General features: G+C 42.0%; 1 protein-coding gene across 8 annotated transcripts in view; it reads right to left on the bottom strand.

Moving 5' to 3' along the window:
- PLD1 (phospholipase D1) overlaps positions 1-27,688 on the bottom strand; it is a 244,843-nt gene that overhangs the window by 178,233 nt on the left and 38,922 nt on the right. For 5 of the 8 annotated variants that reach the window (XR_011388052.1, XR_011388054.1, XM_070072511.1 and 2 more), the window contains exon 2: positions 13,519-13,631. The gene's annotated coding sequence lies outside the window, so the exon portion shown is untranslated. Of the gene's footprint in view, positions 1-4,899; positions 5,093-13,518; positions 13,632-27,688 lie in introns of those variants that run through there. The other 3 variants (XR_011388053.1, XM_070072512.1, XM_070072514.1) reach the window with 1 other exon arrangement.

The following is a 27,688-nucleotide window of genomic DNA, read 5'->3' as shown; positions in this document are numbered from 1 at the left end:
GAGAGAGAGAGGTCTTCCTGGTTTACTCCCCAGTTGACCGCAATGGCTGGAACAGTGACGTTCTGAAGCCAGGAGCCAGGAGCTTCTTCCGGATCTCCCACACGGGTACAGGGGCCCAAGGACTTGGGCCATCCTCTACTGCTTTCTCAGTCCATAGCAGAGAGCTGGATCAGAAGTAGAGCAGCTGGGACTCGAACCAGCGTCCATATGGGATGCTGCGCTTCAGGCCAGGGCATTAACCCACTGCGCCACAGCGCCAGCCCCTAGATAAGGTATATTTTAAACACTCTTCAATATGAGATGTATAAGTAGATTAATATCTAGTATTCTTACTTAGATATCTGCATCATCGTTTCCTCTTCCTACAACTTTTCCAAAGTAAAAATATAATGACCCATCATGTACTTTCTTCTACTGCTACATGTTTTTAACATGTCTAACTTTTATAATAATTTTTAAAGATTTATTTTATTTATTTGAAAGACAGAGTTACAGAGAGAGGTAAAGACAGAGAGAGAGGTCTTCCATCCACTGGCTCACTCCCTAAAAGGCCACAATGGCCGAAGCTGTGCCAATCCGAAGCCAGGAGCCAGGAGCTTCTTCCAGGACTCCCATGTGGATGCAGGGGCCCAAGGACTTGGGCCATCTTCTACTGCTATGCCAGACCATAGCAGAGAGCTGGGTCAGAAGAGGAGCAGACTAGAACTGGCGCCCATATGGGATGCCGGCGCTTCAGGCCAGGGCTTTAACCAGCTGCACCACAGAGTGAGCCCCCATAATAATGTTTTAATGAACATTTTTGTTCTTAAGAGGTTTTATACTCCTACTTAGAAAATTCAAATCTGTTCACCTTTTCCTTTTATGATTTCCTCTACTGATTTTGGGACCAGAAAGTGCTTGCCTAAGCAAAGAGCAGTTTTTATGTTTTATTTCTTTTTTTCTCCTTTAAACATAAAATTAGTTCCTCAACCTATTTGGGCTACGTTGTTATATATTGTTAGAGGTTCCAAACCTGTCATGATTTTGATTAAATTTTAGGCAAATCTAGCTTAAGTTATTTGCCCAACACTTTTCACAGGTGCATTTGTGTTCTTAAAGGAAATGCATGCCTCATTTTCTTGACTTTCCACCAAGCTTCAGATCGCCTCAGGACTGACAAAATAACCAGAGCTTTGATTATCAGCAGGAAATCATACTGAGCAGGAATGAGGAGGACACTCTAACCGGCCAAATTGAAATGCAACAATCAGATGGTCCAAGTTCCTAGCTTGAGTGGTTTTATTATTTTAGCCTTTAAAAGTCTCAAAAGTTCCAAGATTGGCTTAAACAGGCAAGAGACAGTTCCCAACTCAGTGGGCTTCCTCTGCATGTGGACTGGTCACCGCTGGTCTCACCTATTGGCTACAGGCAATCTCTCACATGCCCTGCCTTTGAGGACCAGGTTCTTGCCATCGGGCACAAGCTCACACCTCATCCCAGGATAAAAAGGACACCAATCCTGGGTACACTGGTTGACAGGTGGTAACAGAGTATCTTTGGTATGAAAAGCAGCACTGGTGTCAGTGTTTACATGATAACTTCTCATGAATCACAAATACTGTAGTACGTTTTATAAAAACGTTGATTTATCAGTTTTCCCCTACCACAGCACTCTCTGAGGCCCAATTCTGTTGTCGCCACTTACTGGCTGCTGTAACTGACTTAACCTTTAGGGGACAGTTTCTCAACTGGAAAATAGGGGTAAAACAGATAGCCAGCCTCTTTAGGGATTCTGGAAGGACTAAGGAGGCTTCGAACAGGGCTGCACTTAGAGTGTTCATTGTTACTGTGACCGCTGCTGGATGAAAGTAATTCCTGCCACAACCACTCTACCACCCCCACACCCCACCCCCACACCCCACCCCCACCCAGAAGGCCAGTTCAAGGGAGAGACATGGTCACATCGGCTCCTGGAACATAACCTGTCTCAGCCTTTGTAGTCTGTCTGAGACTTCAGATTAACTGTCATCACCGAAAGCGTCACTTTCAGGGTGGAAGGTGTCCCCATCTCCACCACCACCACCACCACACTCTTTCTGACGCACAAACTCACCCTCTACCACCACCAACCCCACCAGCACCTTCAGTGAGCAGAGTTACGGACAGGAACCAGGAGTGGGGCTTAGACATGGAAAGGCAGGGGTGGCTGTGCATGAATCTGAAAAAGCCATAAACCACTCATCAAGGGCCTACACCTCCCAACCCTTGTACTACAAAGATCAAGACTATGGGTGGGAATGAGAACTAACCCGGGATGTGAACAGAAGTGATCTACAGCAGCCAGAAAGCCCACCTCTACTCTCTCAACTACTCTTAGTTAACTCCTTCTGTCCTCTAAGTCCTTATCTTCTACTGTCACTCAATTTTCCCAATATTTCACGTGTAGGTCAATTCAAATTGAAATAGTTGGCTTAGGATTTATCTCCCAACTGTGAAACTCAAACTCATCATAAAAGAAAATTGGCATCACATGCTTCTGGGTGACCAGCCAGGTCCATAAGTCGTTTGAGATACATGAGCCACCAGAGCACTCCAATATCAACAGGAAAGCTGGATGGATAAAAATTAAAAATTAATCAACTCACAGCTTAAAATTAGACGGTATGAAATGAGAAAAATGTCTGTCTACTTGATTTTATCCAAAAGTAACACAACTAAACTATTCCAGCAAAATGAGAACAAGAAATGCAATGTATATGCCAAATCTAAAATCAATAATAATCTGGCATTTGCTTAGATATTGTATCTTAAATTTACTAACTTTGAATACTACTTTGTAATCTTTTTTTCCCCCTTCCCTGTTTGGAGGAAAAAGGTACATATTTTAAAGTGTATATTCTCTGGGAAAACTCTAAACTCCGGCTTTTAGGGAATTTCCCTCTCATTCTATCCTGTGCCACATAGTTTATTCTGTTTCCAATCAGTAGGAATTTGCTTTGCTATTAATACCGATGAAAATGCCAGGAAGTACTTGGCAACACAGAAACTGAGATCTACGAAGCACTAAGGAACTCTACCACCTTTTTCCGACATTTATATTTATTCATTGTGCACAAACAAGTAATCAATGAGTAAGATGTCTCAAGGGTTCTTTTTAAATCATCAGGCAGCTACAAATAGTTGACAATGGTCTTCCTTTAACATTTAAATTAATAGCTCATTTGAAAGATCTTCAAAAGAGTTCGTAGACAACAGAAGTAAAAGGCATTTATTTGGGTGGAAAACATCCATACATATTTTTTTCATGAACCTTTTGAAGATTTTATATATATATATATATATAAAATGTATAGCCAAAGCACAAAGGGTCTAATGGATTTGTTGTCAAAGAAAATATCTGGGAGCAAACTGTTGAAATACTTACTTAAGGTATACTAAGCTGATCTTCTGTATATTAAGATAATCGAAAATGAATCTTGATGTGAATGGAAGGGGAGAGGGAGTGGGAAAGGGGAGGGTTGTTGGTGGGAGGGACGGTATGGGGGGGGAAGCCATTGTAACCCATGAGTCGTACTTTGGAAATTTATATTCATTAAATAAAAGATAAAAAAAAAAAAAAAGAAAATATCTGCAGAGGCAGGGGCAGTAATAAAGCTGGACAACTGAGTTTTAGGGGTACAAAGTCCAGCCCATTTTGTAATCCTGAAATAGCCTGTAGCCATGACTTTACAACTTCAGTGTCACAGTAGATGGGAAATGGGATCCTTAAAGTTCAGCATAGCACCTCAACTTTTTTCTTTAAGTCTCTACATCTGTCTCCCTTCTCCTTTGATTGTTCTTGCTCTTACTTCTTAACAGAGAACATGAAAGAACAAACCCTATCTACACAACACATTTCCCAGGGGGGGAATAAAAGATGAGAATTACATGGCAGTAACCGAAGCATATCAGCATATTTTAAAACACAAGTACAGTACCTCTAACTAAAGCACACATACAATAACATAAAAGTGGGAGGAGCACTATTTCATACAGGGTTGCCAACTTCAGTAGAGCATCAAATTGGACTACACATCCAGGGTGATTTCGTGTCGGACTGCTTTGGCAGCAAATTAACAAAGGTAAAATTGCTCTCTAGATGTTTAGGTTAATGAGGTTAAAGAAGATCCTCTCTTGGCACTTAATTTTATTGACTTAATTGCTTTATTACTATTAATAATACTTTATGGTTTACACGTCACCCTTCATTTTTGAAGTCATTATTCACTCCTAGGGTAATCTTGCGTTCTGAGGGATTCCTTGAGAATTAAAACAGGGATAACTGCAGAAGGATTTTGGTTTGGCCTGACCCACCTGTAGGCTCTGTCCAAAATGACTGTTACGCAGGAATTCTATGAGGAATTCCAGGAAAGGGCCAGCCTTTTCAAAGAGCAAATTAAAATACCATTCTGGTGCATTTCAACTCTAGGGAGTAGGCCCAAGAGAAAACTATGCATCAGACAAGAACACTCAGTGTGGTGGGGGACGACAAGGCTAACCGGAGCGCAACATGAAAAAAATAAAATATAATGAGCTGTACACCAATTCATAGTTATCCCTAGAAGATTTACTGGGAAGCCACAAAGAAAGTAATCGACATTACAAAAAAAAAGGAACCCAAAATGCACACGAGTACAAACCTACAGTCTCCAAATCCAGCACACACATGTCATTTCCTCTAGGCTCCCACTTGCATTTAATTCTGGCAAACAATGAATATATTATAGGGGGAAACAACCCTTCCCCCCACCCCTCAGCCCTCATAGGATGAACAAACTCACGTTGTTTTCGGAAAGAACACAGCAAGAGCACAAGTCCTGCCCCGTCTGTTGTACCATCAGCCCAGGAGCACAGAGAGCGACACAAGCAGCATTTACTAACCTGGTGCCCCTGGGAAAGGCCGCTCCATGTTACTTGCAAGAAAGAATCGTGACTCTGAAACTCTCCAAAGCAGCTGATGGCCAAGGGGGAAAGCGTGCTGCCCCGAGAAGCCACAGAAACAGGGAGAGGCGCCCTGTTCCCAAGCCCAGTTTTGGCTGGCTCCCTACAGGCAACCGAAGTCCTAGCCAAGCCCACAAAGCACTTTAGCCTGTAAGCTTCAGTAATGAACTTGAAACCACTCCCCCTATGTTAAATAGACACTGAGCTGCTGTGAGAAAATAAAACCCGCAAGCAGAATGAGCTCAGGCTTTGGGCTTCATTTTTGTACTTGCTGCCCAAAGCAACATAACACAAACTTAAACACAGACCTCTCACTCCCCTCGCTCTCCCTCACTGTATTAAAGTGACTGGTTCACATTAAGCAAGAGGAATACAGAATGACTTCGGTACTGCTGCCCATGCTGGGTGGTGGTCATAGAATGTACAGCACTGTAATTTCACACTGCAGAGAAGGGACATGCAAAGTGATGGTTTCTAAAAATCAAACTCACATGCTTTACTGCATTAAATATGCCTAAGGCCTCCTGAATCACTGAAGTCCAAAATTTAACATCAGTCCAAGAAAAAAAAAAATTGTCAAACTTCTTCCTTCTGATTCTGATTTCCAAGGCAGACATTTAAATTTATTTTTCATTCTAGAAAAATGTAATTGGTTAATTTCCTTAAGGCAGTTAAATCTTCAAACAGAGTCAACCAAGTTGTAGCACACTGCTTATGAAAGAATAAGAATGCATGCTCAGTCTTCTAACATAATGTGTTCACAGTACACACAGTGTCCCCTAGTTTTCGGCTCCAAGAACAGTCCTAGGCTGGCACCGCGGCTCAATAGGCTAATCCTCCACCTAGTGGCACTGGCACACCGGGTTCTAGTCCCGATCAGGGTGCCGGATTCTTTCCTGGCTGCCCCTCTTCCAGGCCAGCTCTCTGCTGTGGCCTGGGAGTGCAGTGGAGGATGGCCCAAGTGCTTGGGCCCCGCACCCCATGACTTTTTTCCCTTGATTTCTTCTGTATTTCTAAAAGTTCCATATTCACATGTGGTCAAGGTTCCCTTTTATTACTGTTTCTTCTAAATCAGAAGATTTGACTAAATATGACAAAGAAACGTGATTCACGAGTTGCCAAACAATAGACTGACATGTGCGTGAATATTTTAAAAATGTTCATGGAATATGGAATTAAAATATAAGTTCATTTTGGTGCAAAAAAAGTAGTTGAATTCTGTGCATAGTTCTTTGTAACACGTATTTCCATGAACTTTTGGAAGACTCATTATATATGTGGATTTCAAAATTTTACAACAAAATAAACATGCTTTAACTTTATTTTTCCATGAACTTCGTGAGATACCCTCATATTTCTGCTAAAATTCAAGTTAGTTAAAACCTCACAGGTTTTAATGTAAGCCATTAACCTATTAATCACGAAAATTCTGGGAACTGTTCAGACCTAACACTCACCCTGCCCTCCTCCCTTCCCCACCTCCAGGTCAGAGCTCAGCAGTCTCTAACGGGGTCCCTTTGGCTTAAGGGGAGCCAGGCAACCACCCCGGCAAGAAAAGAAACTCAGTCTCAAGGTCTGTCGCCAAGGGTTTAAAAAGGCACCAGTACCCCACCTGCTGGCAAAGCCAAGTGAAGGCTGGAACACTGCAGCAAGTCTCAAGGGAAATGTTCCTTTTGAGAACCAGGAGAAAAGAATGGGTTACAGGAGCACATTCGTGTCTCACATGATGTGTGGGAAGGATCATCAGCAAGGTTTTCTGGAGGACATGAAAATGCTTATGCCAAAAAAAATAAAAGAAAGAAAGAAAAAGAAGCAAACTTCACTTAAACCCATGTCCTTCAGGTAGGCCTGCTTTGCAAACATCTGATCTGCGATCCCAAGGAGGCCCTCTGAAAAATCACACGGATCCCTCCCTTGCCCAGAGAGCCTCACGAAATATCCCTGTGAGGTCAACACAGTCTCTGAAAGGGAAGAAAGCTGGACAAATCCCCAACTCAGCCAGATGAACTACTGGTGGGATGAGCGTCTCCAGCCTCCAGTTAAAGGTCTGTATCCCAGGATGTCTATCTTTCTAGCAAAAAGTATTTCCATTTGTTTCCTATAAATTAATTCTGCTAAAACCAACATGTGACACCAACCTCAAAGGACCTGAAGAACTGTTCAATACTGAGTCCAAAATTATATCACATCTTTAACAATGGTTCTCTTGGGGCTGGCATTGTGGTGCAGTGGCATCCCATATGGGTGTTGGTCTCAGTCTGGATCCAGTTCAGATCTGGCTCCCTGCTAATGTGTCTGGAAAAGCAGTGGAAGATGGCCTAAGTACTTAGACCCCTGAAACCCATGTGACATACCTGGAAGAAGCTTGTGGCTCCTAGCCTCAGACAGGACCAGCTCTGGCTATTGTGACCATTTGGGGAGTAAGCTAGCAAATGAAAGATCTTTATCTCTGTCTCTTTCTCTTTCTGTGGCTCTGCCTTTCAAATAAACAAATCTTTAAAGAAAATAGCTCTCCTTGTTTGTTTTAGTTTCATTTTAGCTAAACAGCTTGTGCTCATTTAAGAATCACATCCACTTCTGCTTCTGTTTTTGTTGGCACTTTATTAAAGTCTTACCATGAGCCAGGGACACTTCTAAGTGCTCTGAAAGTACCAACTAATTTAAACCTCCCCATTCTATTATTATACCAATTTATCGACAAGAAATTTGAGGCTCCCAAAGGGTAAGAAGTACCTTTCCAAGATCACATGGCAAGCCAGGGAGCCGGGATTAGAACCCAAGTCAGCATACTTTAATAATTCTGTTGGGCCAAGTGCACACCATCTGTGAAATACTAGCAGGCTGGGATCAGGTGCAAGAGAAGGGGAAAGAAACAGATGAGACCTACCCTAGGAGCACTCCTCAGGACGGCTTTCCAGAGAAGAAAACTGGAATGAGATGGTGACAAGCGAGGTAAGGGGTCCCCAGGCAAAGGGCTTTGGCTCAGTTCTCAACCTCAAAAAAAGAAACCAGGTGGAGCCACGGGGACTTGTTGAGGCTGGGGACCCAGGCAAAGACAACGCTGCACCCACAACAGAAGCCCTAGGACATCAAAGCCTGGAGGCAAGAGCCAGGGGGAGAGATTTAAACCAGAAAGTAGCCAGATGTGTAGGCTGGAAAGATAAGCAGAGGTACTGGGTCTTGTCGGATGAGACTCAGTTTAGAAGATGCTGCAAGTGAAAGGGAGGACAGAGGCATGCATTCCAGTCCCCACGTTTACATCTGCATAATGAGGGCGGGTGTGGTGATCCTGTCACCAGCATGCTTCCCAGCTTCCTCGCCACGTCAGGTTTGGGGCCTGAGCCACATACGTGGTAACTGTGTTAATGCCACTCACAGAGGCCGGGAACACAGGAGGAAGGGCAGGCTGGTGGATCAGGGGAAGTGGCCTGGTCAAGCTCAGGAGTTGCTTGGGGCAGGTGGCTTTGAGGTCTTGTGGGCTGCCCAAGGGGGAGGCCTGCAGGCCCTAGGAGAGACAAGCCTGGCATCCAGTCCTGGGCTGAGACGGGAGAATATCCAGGGGCTGTCAGCACAGAAGGGGCAGCCCCAGGGATGGCCGGGCGGCGGGGGGGGGGGGGGGGGGGGGGGGGGGGCACACTCTGCCCCTGCTTGGCAGGAAAGGGTGAAATTTCCAGCTAAGGGCTCTGAGGAACTCACACAGAATTCAGACATAAAAGAAAAAAATTTCATCTTAGCTTTTACTGATCTGTAACTGAAATTTGGCCTTTCCGCTGATTACAAGGTAAGAATCTGCAAGAAAACTGGCCATTCTTGTGACTTGTCACTGATAGAAATAAAACAAATTCATATCGCATTATTGAAATTTTCACTTATTGAAAACATATCAAAATATCAGAGTTGGCATTGTAGCTGCAATGCCTACATCCCATATGGGCGGTAGTTCATATCCAGGCTGCTCCACTTCCAATCCAGCTCCCTACTAATGCACCTAGAAAAGCAGTGGAAGATGGCCCAAGTACTTGGGGCCCAGCACCCACATGGTAGACTCAGATGAAGCTCCAGGCTCCTGCCTTTGACCTGGTCCAGCCTTGGCTGTGGCAGCTATTTGGGAACTGAACCAATGGATGGAAGATCTCCCTATCTCTGCCTTTCTAACTTTGCCTTTCAAATAGATCAAATAAATCTTAAGAAAAAAAAAAAAAAAAGCAGGGGTTGGGGGCAGAGCCAGCGCTGTGGTGTAGCAGGTAAAGCCACCTGTGGCACCAGCATTCCATATTGGTGCCTATTCGAGTCCTGCAACAGAACATGGCCCAAGTCCTCGGGCCCCAATACCCACATGGGAGATTCGGAAGAAGCTCCTGGCTCCTGGCTTTGGATCAGACCAGCTCTGGCCATTACAGTCATTTGTAGAGTGAACCAACGGATGGAAGATCTCTTTCTGCCTCTCCTTTTCTCTCTATAACTCTGCCTTTCAAATAAAGGTTCATTAAAAAAGAAAAAATATATCAAAATGTAACTTACACTAATCACTACTTCAAAATCACAATAGTTATTATCCTTGCCACTAGACTTTGGTAGGTAATGCATTAATAAAGTGGGTATATATCATATTACATATTTACTTCTTGGCATATTGGTCACTGTATGTCCGTATAAGCAGTTTGCTTTGCATTCCCATGTACTTTTTATAAGATTTATTTATTCATTTGAAAGGCAGAGTTATAGAGACAGAGGAAGAGACAGAGACAGAGAGGGAGATCTTCCATCCATTGGATCATTCCCAAGGTGGCTACAATAGCCAAGGCTGGGCCTGGCCAAAGCCAAGGAGCCTGGAACTCCGTCTAGGTCTCCCATCTGGGTGTCAGGGGCCCAACCACTTGGGCCATCTTGGCTGCTTTCCCAGGCACATCAATAGGAAGTTGGATAGGAAGTAGAACAGCCAGGACTCAAACTGGCGCTCATATAGGAAGACTGGCATCATAGGCAGCATGTTAACCCACTGTACCATAACACCAACCCCCCTGCACTTTAATTTTATTCAGTAGACAGTCTTTGTAAAGGAATTCATCAGTTTTTTTAGAATGTTAAAGAGGTCCCAGAGGCACACATAAAAAAAGTCAAGAACCCTGACTTAAGGGTGAAAGAAAAATTCCCAGAAAGATACTTTAAAATGGCATTTGGCAAACAGGGACCCCAGGATGAAATGCAGCCAGCATTCAATCCCAGGATTCAAAGCCAGGACATATATAATTTTTTTTCAAAATTGAATAGGAATTTATTCATAACCTGCAAAGTCCAGTGTCCTTCAAGGGTTCTTTAAGTAAACCAGAAGCAGGCCTTTGGGTTATAAAGTGAACAAATGAGCATTTCAATACCATAAATGTTGATTTCCTGAAAAAAGAAAAATTAAATAAAAGCAAAAACAAACAAATAAAAAAAAACCACAAAATTTCTTTTATGTGGCCTCCTAGACCAGAAAGACTGAGCACTGTATTGCTGGTCTCAGGGTAGCATCTGCTGAAAAGTAGGGGTGCTCCCCAGTGTGCGCCTGGAGACAATTCTACTCTAATGAAACATGCTTAGATACCTGTTCCCAGCCTGCTTTGTTTCTTCTTCCTGGAATATCTTGCCCTCGTCCTGCATTACCCTCGCTAACTGGCTCAGTTCCAGTTGACAGATGAGTTACCACATTTAAGAAGTCCTCCGTAATGTCCCCAATTACACAATAGTGTCTGTCCCCTTGCATTATCCTTACTCTATCACAGCCTCCATCAACCTTCCAGGTAAACGACAGCCTATTCATTTGCTTCTTCTGCTACTCAGTAGACTTCCTGAAGATAAAGGTTGCACCCTTTTCACTGTTACATACCTGATGACTGGAACACAGGAGTGCTCAACTTTAAGTTCTCAAAAGAAAATCTATAGTGATAAAAATCTTATGCATTTATCTTTCTAACAACAAATTATTTTATTTAACATACTTAAAAAAGCACAGTTTCAAATGATGATTTGTAAATGAAAAAGGGATTTTTTTTTCTCACTGATCTGTCATTCACAGCAGGATGACATTTGAGAAAGCAGCTGGCTGAGATTTATATTCTTCATGAATAAAATAAAAATTACAGTGACAAGAATACGTGTTTAGCACAGTGGTTAAGATGCCACTTGGGATTCCTGCATTTTTTTTAAGATTTATTTATTCATTTGAAAGTTGGAGTTACACAGAGAGAGGAGAGAGAGCGAGATCTGGTCTTCCATCCGATGGTTCACTTCCCAATTGGCCGCAATGGCTGGAGCTGCGCCAATCCTAAGCCAGGAGCCAGGTGCTTCTTCTGGGACTCCTAAATGGACGCAGGAGCCCAAAGACTTGAGCCCTCTTCTACTGCTTTCCCAGGCCAGGTCAGAGAGCTGGACTGGAAATGGAGCAGCAGCCAGGACCAGAACTGGTGCCTATATGGGATGCCGGCACTGCAGGTGGCAGCTTTACCTGCTACTCCACATGCCCACCCCAAGGAATGCCTGCATCTTATATCAGAGTGCCTGGGTTTAAGCAAAGCCAGGACTTCTGATTTGTGCTCCTTCCACCATGGGACTCCACATTCTAAACTAATGAAAATAGGAATCCTGGGCTGGCGCCGTGGCTCAATAGGCTAATCCTCCACCTGCGGCGCCAGCACCCCGGGTTCTAGTCCCGGTCGGGGCGCCGGATTCTGTCCCGGTTGCTCCTCTTCCAGTCCAGCTCTCTGCTGTGGCCCAGGAGTGCAGTGGAGGATGGCCCAGGTCCTTGGGCCCTGCACCCGCATGGGAGACCAGGAGGAAGCACCTGGCTCCTGGCTTCGGATCAGCACAGGGCACCAGCCACAATGCACCAGCCGTAGCTGCCACTTGGGGGGTAAACCAATGGAAAAAGGAAAACCTTTCTCTCTATCTCTCTCTCACTGTCTAACGCTGCCTGTCAAAAAAAATTTAAAAAAATAAAATAGGAATCCTTCATTTGTGGAGCACTAGTTCATGATTTCACTGTAGTGAAAAAGCAAGCCACCAAACCTGCCTCAAACCCCAGCAGAAGCTGCTGTCCAGAAAGACACCACTGCCTGGGTCCCATCACCGTGCCACCTCCCAGGCAGAAAGCGGCATCTGTCACCCCACTCCATGGAGCCATGGTCATGGGCAGAGCGGACAGCAAGGACAAGCCTGTCCCTCCACACTAGCTAGAACCTCACCGGGAGAGGAAGGCACAGCGGTACAGAACCAAATGATGGACCCACACTTCCCTTCAGCTTCTCTGGGCAGGCAAGGCTAACAACCTAATTGGATTCTTTGCTCCAAGCTCTTTTACTTAGTTCTGATCGGTGATCCAGGGTGACTTGCGAGATTTACAATATTTCAACTGCTGCATTTTCCATTGGCCCTAACCAAAACAGAAGATTTTACTTAACCAATTAGTCTGGAATCAGACTGCTAAGCTGACACAATGGACTCTCTGTTCTCTCCTCCCTGTGCCCACCAACTAGCATTCATTATTTAATCTGCGACACGTGTGGCCAGGCTGTGTTAATGACAACAGCGCTCTTTGTCTCCACATCCACTCCTCCTGCAACATCTGTCACGAGTCCTATCTATGTTCCATTTTATGTGGCTGCTCTCATATTTTCAGGCTCATTTTCATGATGACCACAGTTTGCTCACAGACCTTTCACAAACCTTCAAAAGGTAACAACATTTTGTAACTTGGCAGTCACAGAAAATTTAAGGTACATGCCACGGGCACCCTTTTAGTTACTGTCCTTTCACACAAAACTGAGTAATTTCAAGCAAATTGTATCTCAGCACTGCCTAGCTAACTTTTTAATAATTTCATCAATTCACAGACTGTGAGAGTACTTCAAAAAGCTCATATAAAATGGAATTCAAAGATATTTTAGTGCAAAAAGTGTTGAAATTCATGCATAGTTTTTTTTCCCAATATGCACTTTATCTTTTTTTTTTAAGTTTATGCATTTATTTCAAAGGCAGAGAGAGAGAGAAGTCTTCCTTCCATCTTCTGGTTCACACACCAGAAGCCTGCAACAGCCATGGGTGAATCAGGCCAAAGCTAGGAGCCCACACTCCATCCACTTGCAAGAAGCTGAATTGCAGGCAGAGGTAGGACCTGATCCCAGGCCGATATGGGATGTGATCATCCCAAGCTGTGGCACAGTGCCACCACGCCTAACCCCTTCATATGCATTCTCCTGGACCTTTGGGAAGACCCCTCCAGTGCACTTTTTTGCACCAAAATTTTAAAATATTTTAAATTTCATTTTCCATGAACCTTTTGAAATATCCTCATCCTTGGGCTGCTTCGCATACAATGCATGTTTTCCTTTCATAACATAATAAGAACACAGCTTTGTATGACTAGTCTGACACAATATGCTCTCCTAAAAAACAAGCCAAGTGTTCCTTAATGTGCATGTCAAAAACATAAATTATTGTGTTCACTGAAGACATTTAATTCCTAGTTTCCCATACTCTTTTCTTTCTTAATAAGGAGTCAGAGCGAAAATGATCACTTACCTTCTCGTTGACGTCACTACACACTAGAGAATTCTCACGGGTAAATGGGAAGCTCCAACTTGGTTTCCAGGCCCTCCTGTTCCTTCCTGCCTCTGGACTTGCAGACCTGTCCACTGCACACAAAGCATAAAGTAGAGGTTACCGCCAGGCTGCCTGCGCTGTCAGGGAACATGGGACAAGTTGCGATAGCAACCTTCTCCCAATAATTTCCCTTGCTTATTAATCACCCAGAAGCATGTCTTTCCTTGCCCAGCCAGTCCAAGCATGGGATGGTGTCCTGTTGCCCCAGCAGTTCCTTTTGCCTTCGGCCACTTGCTGTCACCCCTATCCTGTCTTCTTTGCATTGCACTCACACAGCTTCCTCACAAGATCCCTCCTTCCAACCAAATTGGTACATTCCATTTTCTCATCCTCCCCTGCATTTCAAGGGGCAGCACAAACTCAGGTCTCCCGAAAGCCTTCTGGTGGCACAGGTTTAAAAAAAAATCACTCAACACCATATAGCAATCAGCAACAGCAAATTCATTAGAGAACTAATTATGCCTTGTGAATGTGTTCTGTTGGCCTGCCTGGTCTGGCTACTTAGAAATGCTCTGGCATTCAACTGTCCATGAGTCAGGTGCTCCTCAACTTACCATGAAGCTAAATCCAGATAAAGCAATCCTAAGTCAAAAATACACTGAATACACCCAGCTCGCCATCTTCATCGTTTAGCTAGTCCATATTAAACATGCTCAAAACATCTACATTCTCCTACAGTTGGCCAAAATCATCTAACACAAAGCCAAATGTATTGAATACTGTATTCAAAGTGAAAAATAGAAATGTCTGCAGCGTGCATGTTCATTTCTATTTATCTATTTTACAATTCACTTTCTTATTTGAAAAGCAAAGTGACAGTGGGAGAGACAGACACAGAAAAAAAGAGATCTTTCATCCATGGGTTTACTCCTCAAAACAGCCAAGAGGCTGGGGCTGGTCCAGACTGAAGCCAGCAGCCCCGAACTCCATCTGGGTTCCCCATGAGGGTGGCAGGGTCCCAAACACTTAGGCCCTCTTCCACTGCCTTCCCAGGAACTCTCGCAGGGAGCTTAATCAGAAGTGGAAAAGCGGGGACCTGAACTGGCACTCTGATATGGGGTGTAGGTATCACAAACTGTAGCTTAACCCACTGTGCCACGATACTGATCCCACGGGCACATTTTTACACCACCATAAAGCCAAAAACTCTACGTAAAAGTCAGGGGCTATGTTAAAATTTACTTCCCCTATCAATAAATGTAGGTCACTAGTTGTAACTCTGAAATCAACTATTGTAAAAGGCATTTAATAGACAAATTCCACCTTACATAGCATACATCTATATGAGAGTTAAGTCATTTATATTGCTAAATGATAATTACCAAACAGTCAGCATGACTGCCATATCATAACTTAACCCAGCATTTGGACATCCGTATCTGCCCCATGAAGCAGGTATTTCTTCCATTTCTCAGATGAAGAAAATTGAGTCAGAAATATTAACTTGCCCAAGCTCATTTATTCAACACATATTTACTGAGCATCAACTATGTGACAGGCACTGTTACAGCATTCATGACACAAGGTGGAAAGACCCAATCTTCATGGAGCTTATATTCTATTACATCAGAGCGACTACAAAAAATTAAAACAAACAAGTACAAAATCAGGCAATGTTAAATACTGTGAAGCAAGCAAACAAAAAAGGAGTAAAGGAGTGAAGAGTGCCGAGGGAGGAGGAGGGACGCTCCTTAGACAGGGAGAGAGAAGACACTGAACTGAGACATAAAGTCAGGTAACACGCCCTGTGAGCATCTAGGGAAAGGATCCAGGAAGAAACAGACGCTGCCAAGGCCCTGAGGCCAAAACAAAACAACAAGAAGGCCAGTGCGTCAGAGTGCTGTGGAAGCAAGTGCAGCAGTGGAGGATGAAGCCAGAGAGGCAACAGGGCGGTCTGACCACAGAAGCCTTTGCAACCCATCGTAGAGTTTACCTGTGTTTTCTAAACAGAATGGCAGGCTCCAGAAGGTTTTAATCAAGGGAGCGAAAGGCTGTGACATTTCAAAAGATTACTCAAGTTGTGTAGGTAAAGAATAGACCTAGAGAAGGCAGACTGTATGGGAGAGCACTGCAGTTGGCCAGGCGAAATGACAGGGAGAAGCAGGCACACCTAAGGTACACTGTGAAGACACAGCCAGGAAGGTTTCCCAACGTGGGTGGTGATACAGGGTGTGAAAGAAGGAGAGGTGTCAAGGCAGACTGGAAGACTGGCAAACGCTCAAGAGGAAGAAAAACACAGTTGCTGAGCTGGGGACCACAGCAGGTGGCAGGAAGCAAATCAAGAGTGCAAGTTTACAGAGATTAGGTTTGAAAGAACTTTGATAGACCCAGATGAAGACTCTTAGGAAAATGTATGTCTTCATGAAGACTCTGGATACGCAAATCTGGGATTCAGGATGAGATGTAAAACTGGGAGTCGGATGACTTTAAATCTGATGGTTGGTTTTAAATAGCATATTTTCACCATGAGACTGACTGAGAGTGGATGAGGGAGAGATGTTTGAGGACTGAGGCTCAAATCCCTCCCACATTTATATATCAGGAAGCAGAGAAGCACCCAGCAATTAAAAAAAAAAAAAGAGGTTTTAAAGGAGTGGGCAGTGAGGTGGGAGGAAACCCACAGAAGCCAGGTGAACAAACAAAGTGACTCAAGGATAGATGGACAGATGACCAAAGGCAGCTGAGAGATAGGTAAAGTGGAAGACAGAAATGAGATTGGACATAACACATGGAGACCAATGAGGGTCTAGAGACGAGTAGGTTCCAGGGAATTTTAGCTGCAAAAGCCCAAAAAGTGGGTTCAAATGAGAATGTGATTCCAATACATTGCTGAGAGCAATTAAACATGTAAATGAGTAGATACACCATGTTCATGAATTGAGACATAATATCGTTCCACAGTCTGTTTTCTACAAACTGATTAACAGATCATCTCAATCTCAAATATAATCACAATGGACATTTTGGGTAGAAATTGATCATCCTAAAATGTGCACAGAAATTCAAAGGGCTTAAGACAATCTAAAGCAATCATTAAAAAAAGAGAGTTTATAAATAGACCATTTGGGAGGGCAGAGCCAAGATGGCGGAATAGTGAGGACGCGCACTGATAGTCTGGGAAAAGATAGTTTAATAAAAGTGGAGTTACTGTAGTTTCAGGGAAAGGTTCAGGGAAAAAACTACAGAGGAAACTCTTCCGGATCTAGTGGATGTGACACGGATGCCCACGGCTCCAGAGCCCAACCTCGGAGTCTACACATCTGCGCTGGAAGGGAAGGTGAGGCAAACCCTCAGTAACCCGAGACATTGGCAGGGAAATGGCAAATAGAGCCTAGAGGGAACGAGGCCTGGGGAAAGTTCACCAGGCTAACTAGAGGAGAGAGGGGGAAAAAAGGGACTGGTACCGAGAGTTTCTCTCTCTCTCTGCCCACCTCACAAAGGCAAGCAAGACAAAGAGCAGGCACAATTTTGGACATACATAAAAGCTGCACGACCTAAGGGCTATGCTCGACCTCAGAGCTGTGCCCGCCCTCAGTCAAACAAAAACCTGACTCTGAGGGGGTGAAATAACAGGAGGATAGGACCTAGTGAATGTGTGGAGCTAATGAACTGAGACAGTGAAAAAGAGATGGTGGGTGAGAGAACTCATAGAGTGAGTATTCTCCAGAGATGCTACAATTCGGTAACCCTGGCAACCCAGTGGGAGACTGCAGGAGAATTTGAGCCCACACTGAGGGCAGAACAGATTCTTTTTGTGGTCCTTGGGAAAGAGCAGGTGAATGATATACCCACAGGAGCCAGAGACTGGAAGCTGACTACCTTCAATTCTGCTCAGCTGTGTGGGATTACTTCCCTTCTGAATCAGAGAGAGAGAGAGAGAGAGAGAGAGAGAGAGAGATTGATTTACCATGCCTAACCTGAATGTGTCACCTTTGGCACACCCTTAACACTGAAGAACCAAACAGAGCTCTCTGGCCACACCCATCTCAAGCCTCTAAGGCTCCTCCAAAAGCAGATAGTCCACTTAATACAGTCATAGTATAACAAGAAAAAAACACCACAGCGAGGGAAAAAGAATCCACAGAATATCTCCACAATGCCAAGCAGCAAACACAGAAACAGAGGAAATAAGAACAAGGAAGACATTATGATGCCCGGAAATGAACAAGACACCCCAAGCCAAGATTATGAAGATGAGAGATAGAAGAAATGAAAGATAAGGATTTCAAAAAATTTATGATAAGAACATTTAGAAGTTTTGAAAAACAAATTCTTCAACTACAGAAATCCTTACTGGACAGGATAGAAAATCTCTCTTGTGAAAATGAAATCTTAAGGAGGAATCAAAATGAAATGCAGAAACTAGTAGAACAGGAAAGTGTGATAGTGAAGAGAAATCAAAATGAAATGAAGAATTCAATAGATCAAATGAAAAACACATTAAAGAACCTTAAAAACAGAGTCAGTGAAGCAGAAGAGAGAAAATCGGACTTAGAAGACAGAGCACAGGAAAGTATACAGTCAAACCAAAGAAAAGAAGAGGGAATTAGAAATCTAAAAAATATTGTTGGGAATATACAAGATACTATTAAAAAAAACCAACATTCCGGTTCTAGGAGTTCCTGAAGGCATGGAGAGACAGAAAGGATTAGAAGGTCTTTTTAGTGAGATACTTGCAGAGAACTTCCTGGGTTTGGAGAAGGACAGAGACATCCTAGTACAGGAAGCTCATAGAACCCCTAGTAAACATGACCAAAAGAGATCCTCAACACGAAACACTGTAATAAAGAAAAGATTCTAAAATGTGCAAGAGAGAAACATCAGATTACTCTCAGAGGATCTCCAATTAGACTCACAGCAGACTTCTCATCAGAAACCCTACAGGCTAGAAGGGAATGGCAAGACATAGCCCAGATGCTAAGAGAGAAAAACTGCCAGCCCAGAATATTATATCCTGCAAAGCTCTCATTTGTGAATGAAGGCGAAATAAAGACCTTTCATAGTAAACAGAAATTGAAAGAATATGTCGCCACTCAACCAGCTCTGCAAAAGATGCTTAAAGATGTGTTACACACAGAAACACAGAAACACAGTCATCAATATGAAAGAAGGGCCGGTGCCACGGCTCAGTAGGCTAATCCTCCACCTAGCGGCGCCAGCACACCAGGTTCTAGTCCCAGTCGGGGCACCGGATTCTGTCCCGGTTGCCCCTCTTCCAGGCCAGCTCTCTGCTGTGGCCCGGGAGTGCAGTGGAGGATGGCCCAAGTGCTTGGGCCCTGCACCTCATGGGAGACCAGGATAAGCACCCGGCTCCTGCTTTCGGGTCAGCGTGGTGCGCCGGCCGCAGCGCGCCAGCCATGGCGGCCATTGGAGGGTGAACCAACGGCAAAAGGAAGACCTTTCTCTCTGTCTCTCTCTCTCACTGTCCACTCTGCCTGTCAAAAAAAAAAATATGAAAGAGGGTAAAGGAAGGAAACCTCACAGCAAAAGATCACAGGAAGTTCAAAGCATATATTAGAAAATATCTTTGGGAAAATGGCAGGCCAAAGTTACTACTTATCAATAGTCACATTGAACGTTAATGGCCTCAACTCTCCAGTTAAAAGGCACAGACTGGCTGAATGGATTAAGGTACAAAACCCATCTATTTCCTGCTTATAAGAAACACATCTTTCCAACATAGATGCATGCAGACTGAAAGTGAAAGGCTGGAAAAAGATATACTATGCCAGCAGAAATGAAAAAAGAGTGGGTATAGCCATGTTAATATCAGACGAAATAAACTATAACACAAAAACTGTTAAGAGAGACAAAGAGAGGCACTATATAATGATTAAGGGATCAAATCAACAGGAAGATATAATGATTATCAATGTATATGCACCTAATTACAGGGCACCGGTTTATTTAAAAGATTTGTTAAGGGACTTAAAGGGAGACTTAGACCCCAATATATACAATAGTACTGGGGGACTTCAATACTCCACTCTCAGAAATAGACAGATCATCAGGACAGAGATCAACAAGGAAACAGTAGATTTAAATGACACTATTGCCCAAATGTATCTAACAGATATATACAGAACTTTTCATCCTACACATAAAGCATTTACATTCTTCTCAGCAGTACATGGAAACCTTCTCTAGGATTGACCACATACTAGGCCATAAAGCAAGTCTCAACAAATTCAAAAGAATTAGAATCATACAATGCAGTTTCTCAGACCATAAAGGAATGAAGTTGGAAATTAGCAACTCAGGAATCCCTAAAGAATATACAAATGCATGGAGACTGAGTAACATGCTCCTGAATGAACACTGGGTCATAGAAGAAATCAAAAGAGAAATCAAAAACTCTCTGGAAGTAAATGAGGACAACAGCACAGCATATCAAAACTTATGGGATACAGCAAAAGAAGTGTTAAGACAAAAGTTTATAGCAATAGGTGCCTACATCAAGAAATTGGAAAGGCACCAAGTAAATGAGATTTCAATGCATCTCAATGTTCTAGAAAAACTTCAGCAAACCAGACCCAAATTTAGTAGGAGAAGAGAAATAATTAAAATCAGAGAAGAAATCAACAGGATGGAATCCAAAAAAACATTACAAAAAATCAGCCAAACGAAGAGCTGGTTTTTTGAAAAAATAAACAAAATTGACACCCCATTGGCCAAACTAACTAAAAAAAGAAAAGACCCAAATCAACAAAATCAGAGATGAAAAAGGAAATGTAACAACAGACACCACAGAAATAAAACCAATCATCAGAAATTACTACAAGGACTTGTATGCCAGCAAACAGGGAAATCTATCAGAAATGGATAGATTCCTGGACACATGCAACCTACCTAAATTGAACCAGGAAGACATCGAAAACCTAAACAGACCCATAACTGAGACAGAAATTGAAACAGTAATAAAGGCCCTCCCAACAAAGAAAGGCCCTCCCAACAAAGAAAAGCCCAGGACCAGATGGATTCACTGCTGAATTCTACCAGACATTTAAAGAAGAACTCCATTTCTTCTCAAACTATTCAGAACAATCGAAAAAGAGGGAGTCCTCCCAAATTCTTTCTATGAAGCCGGCATCACCTTAATTCCTAAGCCAGAAAAAGATGCAGTATTGAAAGAAAATTACAGACCAGTATCCCTGATGAACATAGATGCAAAAATCCTCAATAAAATTATGGCCAATAGAATGCAACAACACATCAGAAAGATCATCCACCCAGACCAAGTGGGATTTATCCCTGGTATCCAGGGATGGTTCAATGTTTGCAAATCAATCACTGTGATACATCACATTAACAGACTGCAGAAGAAAAACCATATGATTATCTCAATAGACGCAGAGAAAGCATTTGATAAAATACAACACCCTTTCATGATGAAAACTGGGTATGGAGGGAACATTCCTCAATACAATCAAAGCAATTTATGAAAAACCCACGGCCAGCATCCTATGGAATGGGGGAAAAGTTGGAAGCATTTCAACTGAGATCTGGTACCAGACAGGGATGCCCATTCTCACCACTGCTATTCAATGTAGTTCTGGCAGTTTTAGCCAGAGCTATTAGGCAAGAAAAAGAAATTAAAGGGATACAAATTGGGAAAGAAGAACTCAAACTATCCCTCTTTGCAGATGATATGATTCTTTACTTAGGAGATCCAAAGAACTCTACTAAGAGACTATTGGAACTCATAGAAGAGTTTGTCAAAGTAGCAGGATATAAAATCAGTGCACAAAAGGACACACAGGCAATGTCACGACTGAGAAAGAACTTCTAAGATCAATCCCATTCACAATAGCCACAAAAACCATCAAATACCTTGGAATAAACTTAACCAAGGACGTTAAAGATCTCTACGATAAGAATTACAAAACCTTAAAGAAAGAAATAGAAGAGGATACCAAAAAATGGAAAAATCTTCCATGCTCATGGATTGGAAGAATCAACATCATCAAAATGTCCATTCTCCCAAAAGCAATTTATAGATTCAATGCAATACCAATCAAAATACCAAAGAAATTCTTCTCAGATCTGGAAAAAATGATGCTAAAATTCATATGGAGGCACAAGAGACCTCGAATAGCTAAAGCAATCTTGTACAACAAAAACAAAGCAGGAGGCATCACAATACCAGATTTCAGGGCATACTACAGGGCAGTTGTAATCAAAACAGCCTGGTACTGGTACAGAAACAGATGGATAGACCAATGGAACAGAATAGAGACACCAGAAATCAATCCAAACATCTACAGCCAACTTATATTTGATCAAGGATCCAAAACCAACCCCTGGAGCAAGGACAGTCTATTCAATAAATGGTGCTGGGAAAACTGGATTTCCACATGCAGAAGCATGAAGCAAGACCTCTACCATTCACCTTACACAAAAAGCCACTCAACATGGATTAAAGACCTTAATCTACGACCCGACACCATCAAATTATTAGAGAACATTGGAGAAACCCTGTAAGATATAGGCACAGGCAAAGACTTCTTGAAAAAGACCCTAGAAGCACAGGCAGTCAAAGCCAAAATTAACATTTGGGATTGCATCAAATTGAGAAGTTTCTGTACTGCAAAAGAAACAGTCAGGAAAGTGAAGAGGCAACCAACAGAATGGGAAAAAATATTTGCAAACTATGCAACAGATAAAGGGTTGATCACCAGAATCTACAATGAGATCAAGAAACTCCACAACATCAAAACAAACAACCCACTTAACAGATGGGTCAAGGACCTCAACAGACATTTTTCAAAAGAGGAAATCCAAGTGGCCAGCAGGCACATGAAAAAATGTTCAGGATCACTAGCAATCAGGGAAATGCAAATCAAAACCACAATGAGGTTTCACCTCACCCGGTCAGAATGGCTGACATTCAGAAATCTACCAACAACAGATGCTGGCGAGGATGTAGGGAAAAAGGGACACTAACCCACTGCTGGTGGGAATGCAAACTGGTTAAGCCACTATGGAAGTCAGTCTGGAGATTCCTCAGAAACCTGAATATAACCCTACCACATGACCCAACCATCCCACTCCTTAGAACTTACCCAAAGGAAATTAAATTGGCAAACAAAAAAGCTGTCTGCACCTTAATGTTTATTGCAGCTCAATTCACAATAGCTAAGATCTGGAATCAACCCAAATGCCCATCAACAGTAGACTGGATAAAGAAATTGTGGGGCATGTACTCTATAGAATACTATACAGCAGTCAAAAACAATGAAATCCGGTCATTTGCAACAAGATGGAGGAATCTGGAACACATCATGCTGAGTGAAATAAGCCAGTCCCAAAGGGACAAATACCATATGTTCTCCCTGATCAGTGACAACTAACCGATCTCACCAAAGAGGAAACCAAGTGAAGTGAAATGGACACTATGAGAAACAGTGACTTGATCAGCCCTTGTCATCACTGTTGATGTACAATGTAATACTTTATCCCTTTTAGTATTTTTTTGTTCTAGCTAATACTATTGTTTGAACTCTGTAATTAACACACAATTATTCTTAGGTGTTTAAAGTTAACTGAAAAGTGATATCTGTTAAATATAAGAGTGGAAATAAGAGAGGGAGGAGATGTACCATTTGGGACATGCTCAAGCTGACTTGCCCCAAGTGGTGCCAGGGGATTCCAATACAGTCCCATCAAGGTGGCATGTAACAATGCAATCTCATTAGTCCAAGTGATCAATTTCAGTTCACAATTGATCATAATGATAGGTCTAAGAGTCAAAGGGATCACATAAACAAGACTAATGTCTGCTAATACTAACTGATAGAATAAAAAAGGGAGAGAATGATCCAACATGGGAAGTGGGATACACAGCAGACTCATAGAATGGCAGATGTCCTAAACAGCACTCTGGCCTCAGGATCAACTCTTAAGGCATTCGGATCTGGCTGAAGAGCCCATGAGAGTATTTTAGGCATGGAAAACCAAGACACTCTGGCAAAAAAAAAAAAAAAAAAACCACAACAACAACAAACAAACTTAAATGAAAGATCTCTGTGAATTCCCAGTAGAACGAATGGGCCATCAAAGAAGGAGGTACCTTTCTCTGAAGGGAGGTGAGAACTTCCACTTTGACTATGGCCTTGTTGAAATAAGATCAAAGTCGGCAAGCTCAGGGGGCTTCCATGGCCTTGGCAACTCATGACTAGAGCCTGGGGAGATTGCTGATGCTTTAAACAAGAGTATCAATTTGTTAAGTCAACAACAGGAGTCACTGTGCACTTACTCCTCATGTAAGATCTCTGTCCTTAATGTGTAGTTCAATGTGAATTAATGCTATGACTAGTGCTCAAACAGTATTTTGCACTTTGTGTTCTGTGTGGGTGCAAACTGTTGAAATCTTTACTTGGTATATACTAAATTGGTCTTCTGTATATAAAGAGAATTGAAAATGAATCTTGATGTGAATGGAACGGGAGAGGGAGTGGGAGATGGGAGGGTTGCAGGTGGGAGGGAAGTTATAGGGGGGAAAAAAGCCATTGTAATCCATAAACTGTACTTTGGAAATTTATATTTACTAAATAAAAGTTAAAAAAAAGAAATAGAGCATTTCATTTTCACAATAGTGGCACAGAAGCCCAATGAAAAAAGGAAAGTATGCTGAACAACTAATGCTAAAACAACTAAATATGTACGTGGTATTAAAAAAAAAGAAAAATACAAAATACAAACCCAGCTTCAAACCATTCACAAAAATAAATTTGATGAGGATCACAGACCTAAATTTAAAAGCTAAAATTATAAAGCTTTTAGATATAGCACTCTAAGAAATAAACATAAGAGAAAAAAATGGTTAATTAAAGTTAAAATTTTCTGCTCACCAAAAAATACCATTAAGAAAATAAACAAACAGGCACAGCCTGGAAGAAAATATATGCAAATCACAGATCTGACAAAAGACTGACATGTAGGACTCAGCATAAATGTCTACTGGTCAATAAAAAGTCAGCAAAAAGATTTGAGGGCACTAATGACTAATACATCCAAGCAGACGTGCTCAATGTCAGTATTCATCTGGGAAATTACAAAACAATGAGATGCTGCTCTATCCCTACCAAAATGGGTAACATTAAACAGATTATCAGGCAAGAGTTTGGTAAACTGGTGAAGTCGTTGCTTGGGACACTCACATCCTGCAATGATGTGCCTGATTCAAATCCCATCTATTTCATTTCTAATCCATCCTCCTACTAATGCACATACTGGGAAAAGAGCAGATCATGACTCAAGAACTTGGGTCCCTGCCACCCACATGGGAGAGCCAGATGAAGTTCTGGGCTCCTGGCTTCAGCCTGATCCAGGCCTAGCTTTTGTGGGCATTTTGTGTGTGTGTGAGAGAGAGAGTGAATGTGTGTGAGTATGTGTGTCTGTTGGTCTCTCTTTCAAATAAAAATGAAAATAAATGAAAAAAATTAAAAATAAGTAGGTTGTCCAGGCACATGAAAAAATGTTCAGGATCACTAGTAATCAGGGAAATGCAAATCAAAACCACAATGAGGTTTCACCTCACCCGGGTGAGAATGGCTCACATACAGAAATCTACCAACAACAGATGCTGGCGAGGATGTAGGGAAAAAGGGACACTAACCCACTGTTGGTGGGAATGCAAACTGGTGAAGCCACTATGGAAGTCAGTCTGGAGATTCCTCAGAAACCTGAAGATAACCCTACCGTTCAACCCAGCCATCCCACTCCTTGGAATTTACCCAAAGGAAATTAAATTGGCAAACAAAAAAGCTGTCTGCACCTTAATGTTTATTGCAGCACAATTCACAATAGCCAAGACCTGGAACCAACCTACATGCCCATCAACGGTAGACCGGATAAAGAAATTATGGGATATGTATTCTTTAGAATACTATTCCGCAGTAAGAAACAACGAAATCCAGTCATTTGCAACAAAATGGAGGAATCTGGAACACATCATGCTGAGTGAAGTAAGCCAGTCCCAAAGGGACAAATACCATATGTTCTCCCTGATCGGTGACAACTGACTGAACACCAAAAAAGAAACCTGTTGAAGTGAAATGGACACTATGAGAAATGGTGACTTGATCAGCATAGCCCTGACTGTTAATGAACAACTTAATACATTATCCCTCTTAGTAGTGTTTTTGTCTGTTCTACTTAATATGACTGGTTTAATTCTGTAATTATCACACAGTTATTCTTAAGTGTTGAAAATTAACTGAAATGTGATCCCTGTTAAACATAAGAGTGGGAATAAGAGAGGGAAGAGATGTATAATTTGGGACATGCTCAAGCTGACTTGCTCCAAATGGTAGAGTTAGAAACATACCAGGGGATTTCAATTCAATCCCATCAAGAGGCATTTACCAATGCCATCTCACTATTCCAAGTGATCAATTTCAGTTCACAATTGATCATAATGAAAGGACTAAGAGTCAAAGGGAACACATAAACAAGTCTAGTACCTGCTAACACTAACCGATAGAATAAATAAAGGGGAGAGTGATCCAACATGGGAAGTGAGATACTCAGCAGACTCATAGAATGGCGGATGTCCTAAATAGCACTCTGGCCTCAGAATCAGCCCTAAAGCCATTCGGATCTGGCTGAAAAGCCCATGAGAGTATTTCAGGCATGGAAAGCCAAGACACTCTGGCAAAAAGATCTCTGAGTGAGATCCCAGTGGAAAGAACAGGTCTTCAAAGAAGGAGGTACCTTTCTCTGAAGGGAGGAGAGAACCTCCACTTTGACTATGACCTTGTCTAAACAAGATAAGAGTCGGAGAACTCAGAGGGCTTCCATAGCCTTGGAAACTCATGACTGGAGCATAGGGAGATTACTGATGCCATAGACAGGAGTGTCAATTGGTAAAGTCAACAACAGGAGTCACTGTGCACTTACTCCTCATGTAGGATCTCTGTCCTTAGTGTGTACATTGAGATTTAATGCTATAACGAGTACTCAAACAGTATATTTCACTTTGTGTTTCTATGGGGGTGCAAACTGTTGAAATCTTTACTTAATGTATACTATACTGATCTTCTGTAAAAAAAGAAATTATCAACTCCCAACTTGACTCTCACTGGGATTAAACATGACAATAGGTCTGATCTGATTTCATCATCATTTCAAAAATCATCTATCATTTTTCACTTTATGTTTCTGTGTGGGAGTAAACTCTTGAAATCTTTACTTAATGTATACTAAGCTGATCTTCTGTATATTAAGATAATCGAAAATGAATCTTGATGTGAATGGAAGGGGAGTGTTGCGGGTGGGAGCGACGTTATGGGGGGGGGAAGCCATTGTAATCCATAAGTCGTACTTTGGAAATTTATATTCATTAAATAAAAGTTAAAAAAAATAACCAACAGAACAAAACAGAAAGCCCTAAAAAAAAAAGCCCAAAATACATAGTCATTTAATTTTCTACAAAGGTCTGAAATATATATAATGGGAAAAGAAAAATCTTTTTAACAAATGGTATTGATAAAACTGTATATCCATATTAATAAAACTGAAATTGGTTCTCTAACTTATGTAACATGGAAAACTCAACCCAAAATGGATTAAAGAATTGACTGAAAACCTTGGAACCAAAAAACTTCTAGAAGAAAAATATAGTGCAAAAGCTTCTATGTCTTGAGATGGTGTTGACAGCAATTTTTTTGTTGTTGTTGCGATACCAAAAACACAAACAACAAAAGCAAAAATAAACACAGGAAACAGCATCAAATTAAAAATTCCTGGACTTCAAAAGAAAATATTCAACAAGATGAAAAGGCAGCCTATGGGGTGGGAGAGAATATTCCCAAAGCATATATAAAGTAAGGGGTTAATCTCCAAAATGTAAGAGAAATTCATACCATTCAATAGCAAAAACAAATAAATACATAAATTTTGCCCAGTTTAAAAATTTAGCAAAGAAGCTAAATAGGGATCTTCTCACAGAAAGCATATAAATGGACAATAAGTATAATAAAAAGCATTCAACATCACTAACCATAAGAGAAAGGTAAATGAAATTCATGAGAAATCACCTCAAAGCTTGTTAATATAGCTATTAACAAAAAATTTAAAAAAACCCAAG

The sequence above is a fragment of the Oryctolagus cuniculus genome, chromosome 4, assembly GCF_964237555.1.
Source record: "Oryctolagus cuniculus chromosome 4, mOryCun1.1, whole genome shotgun sequence".
NCBI lineage: Eukaryota > Metazoa > Chordata > Mammalia > Lagomorpha > Leporidae > Oryctolagus > Oryctolagus cuniculus.
Note: the sequence above shows the minus strand (reverse complement) of the source record. Positions and strands in the feature narration are given on the sequence as shown.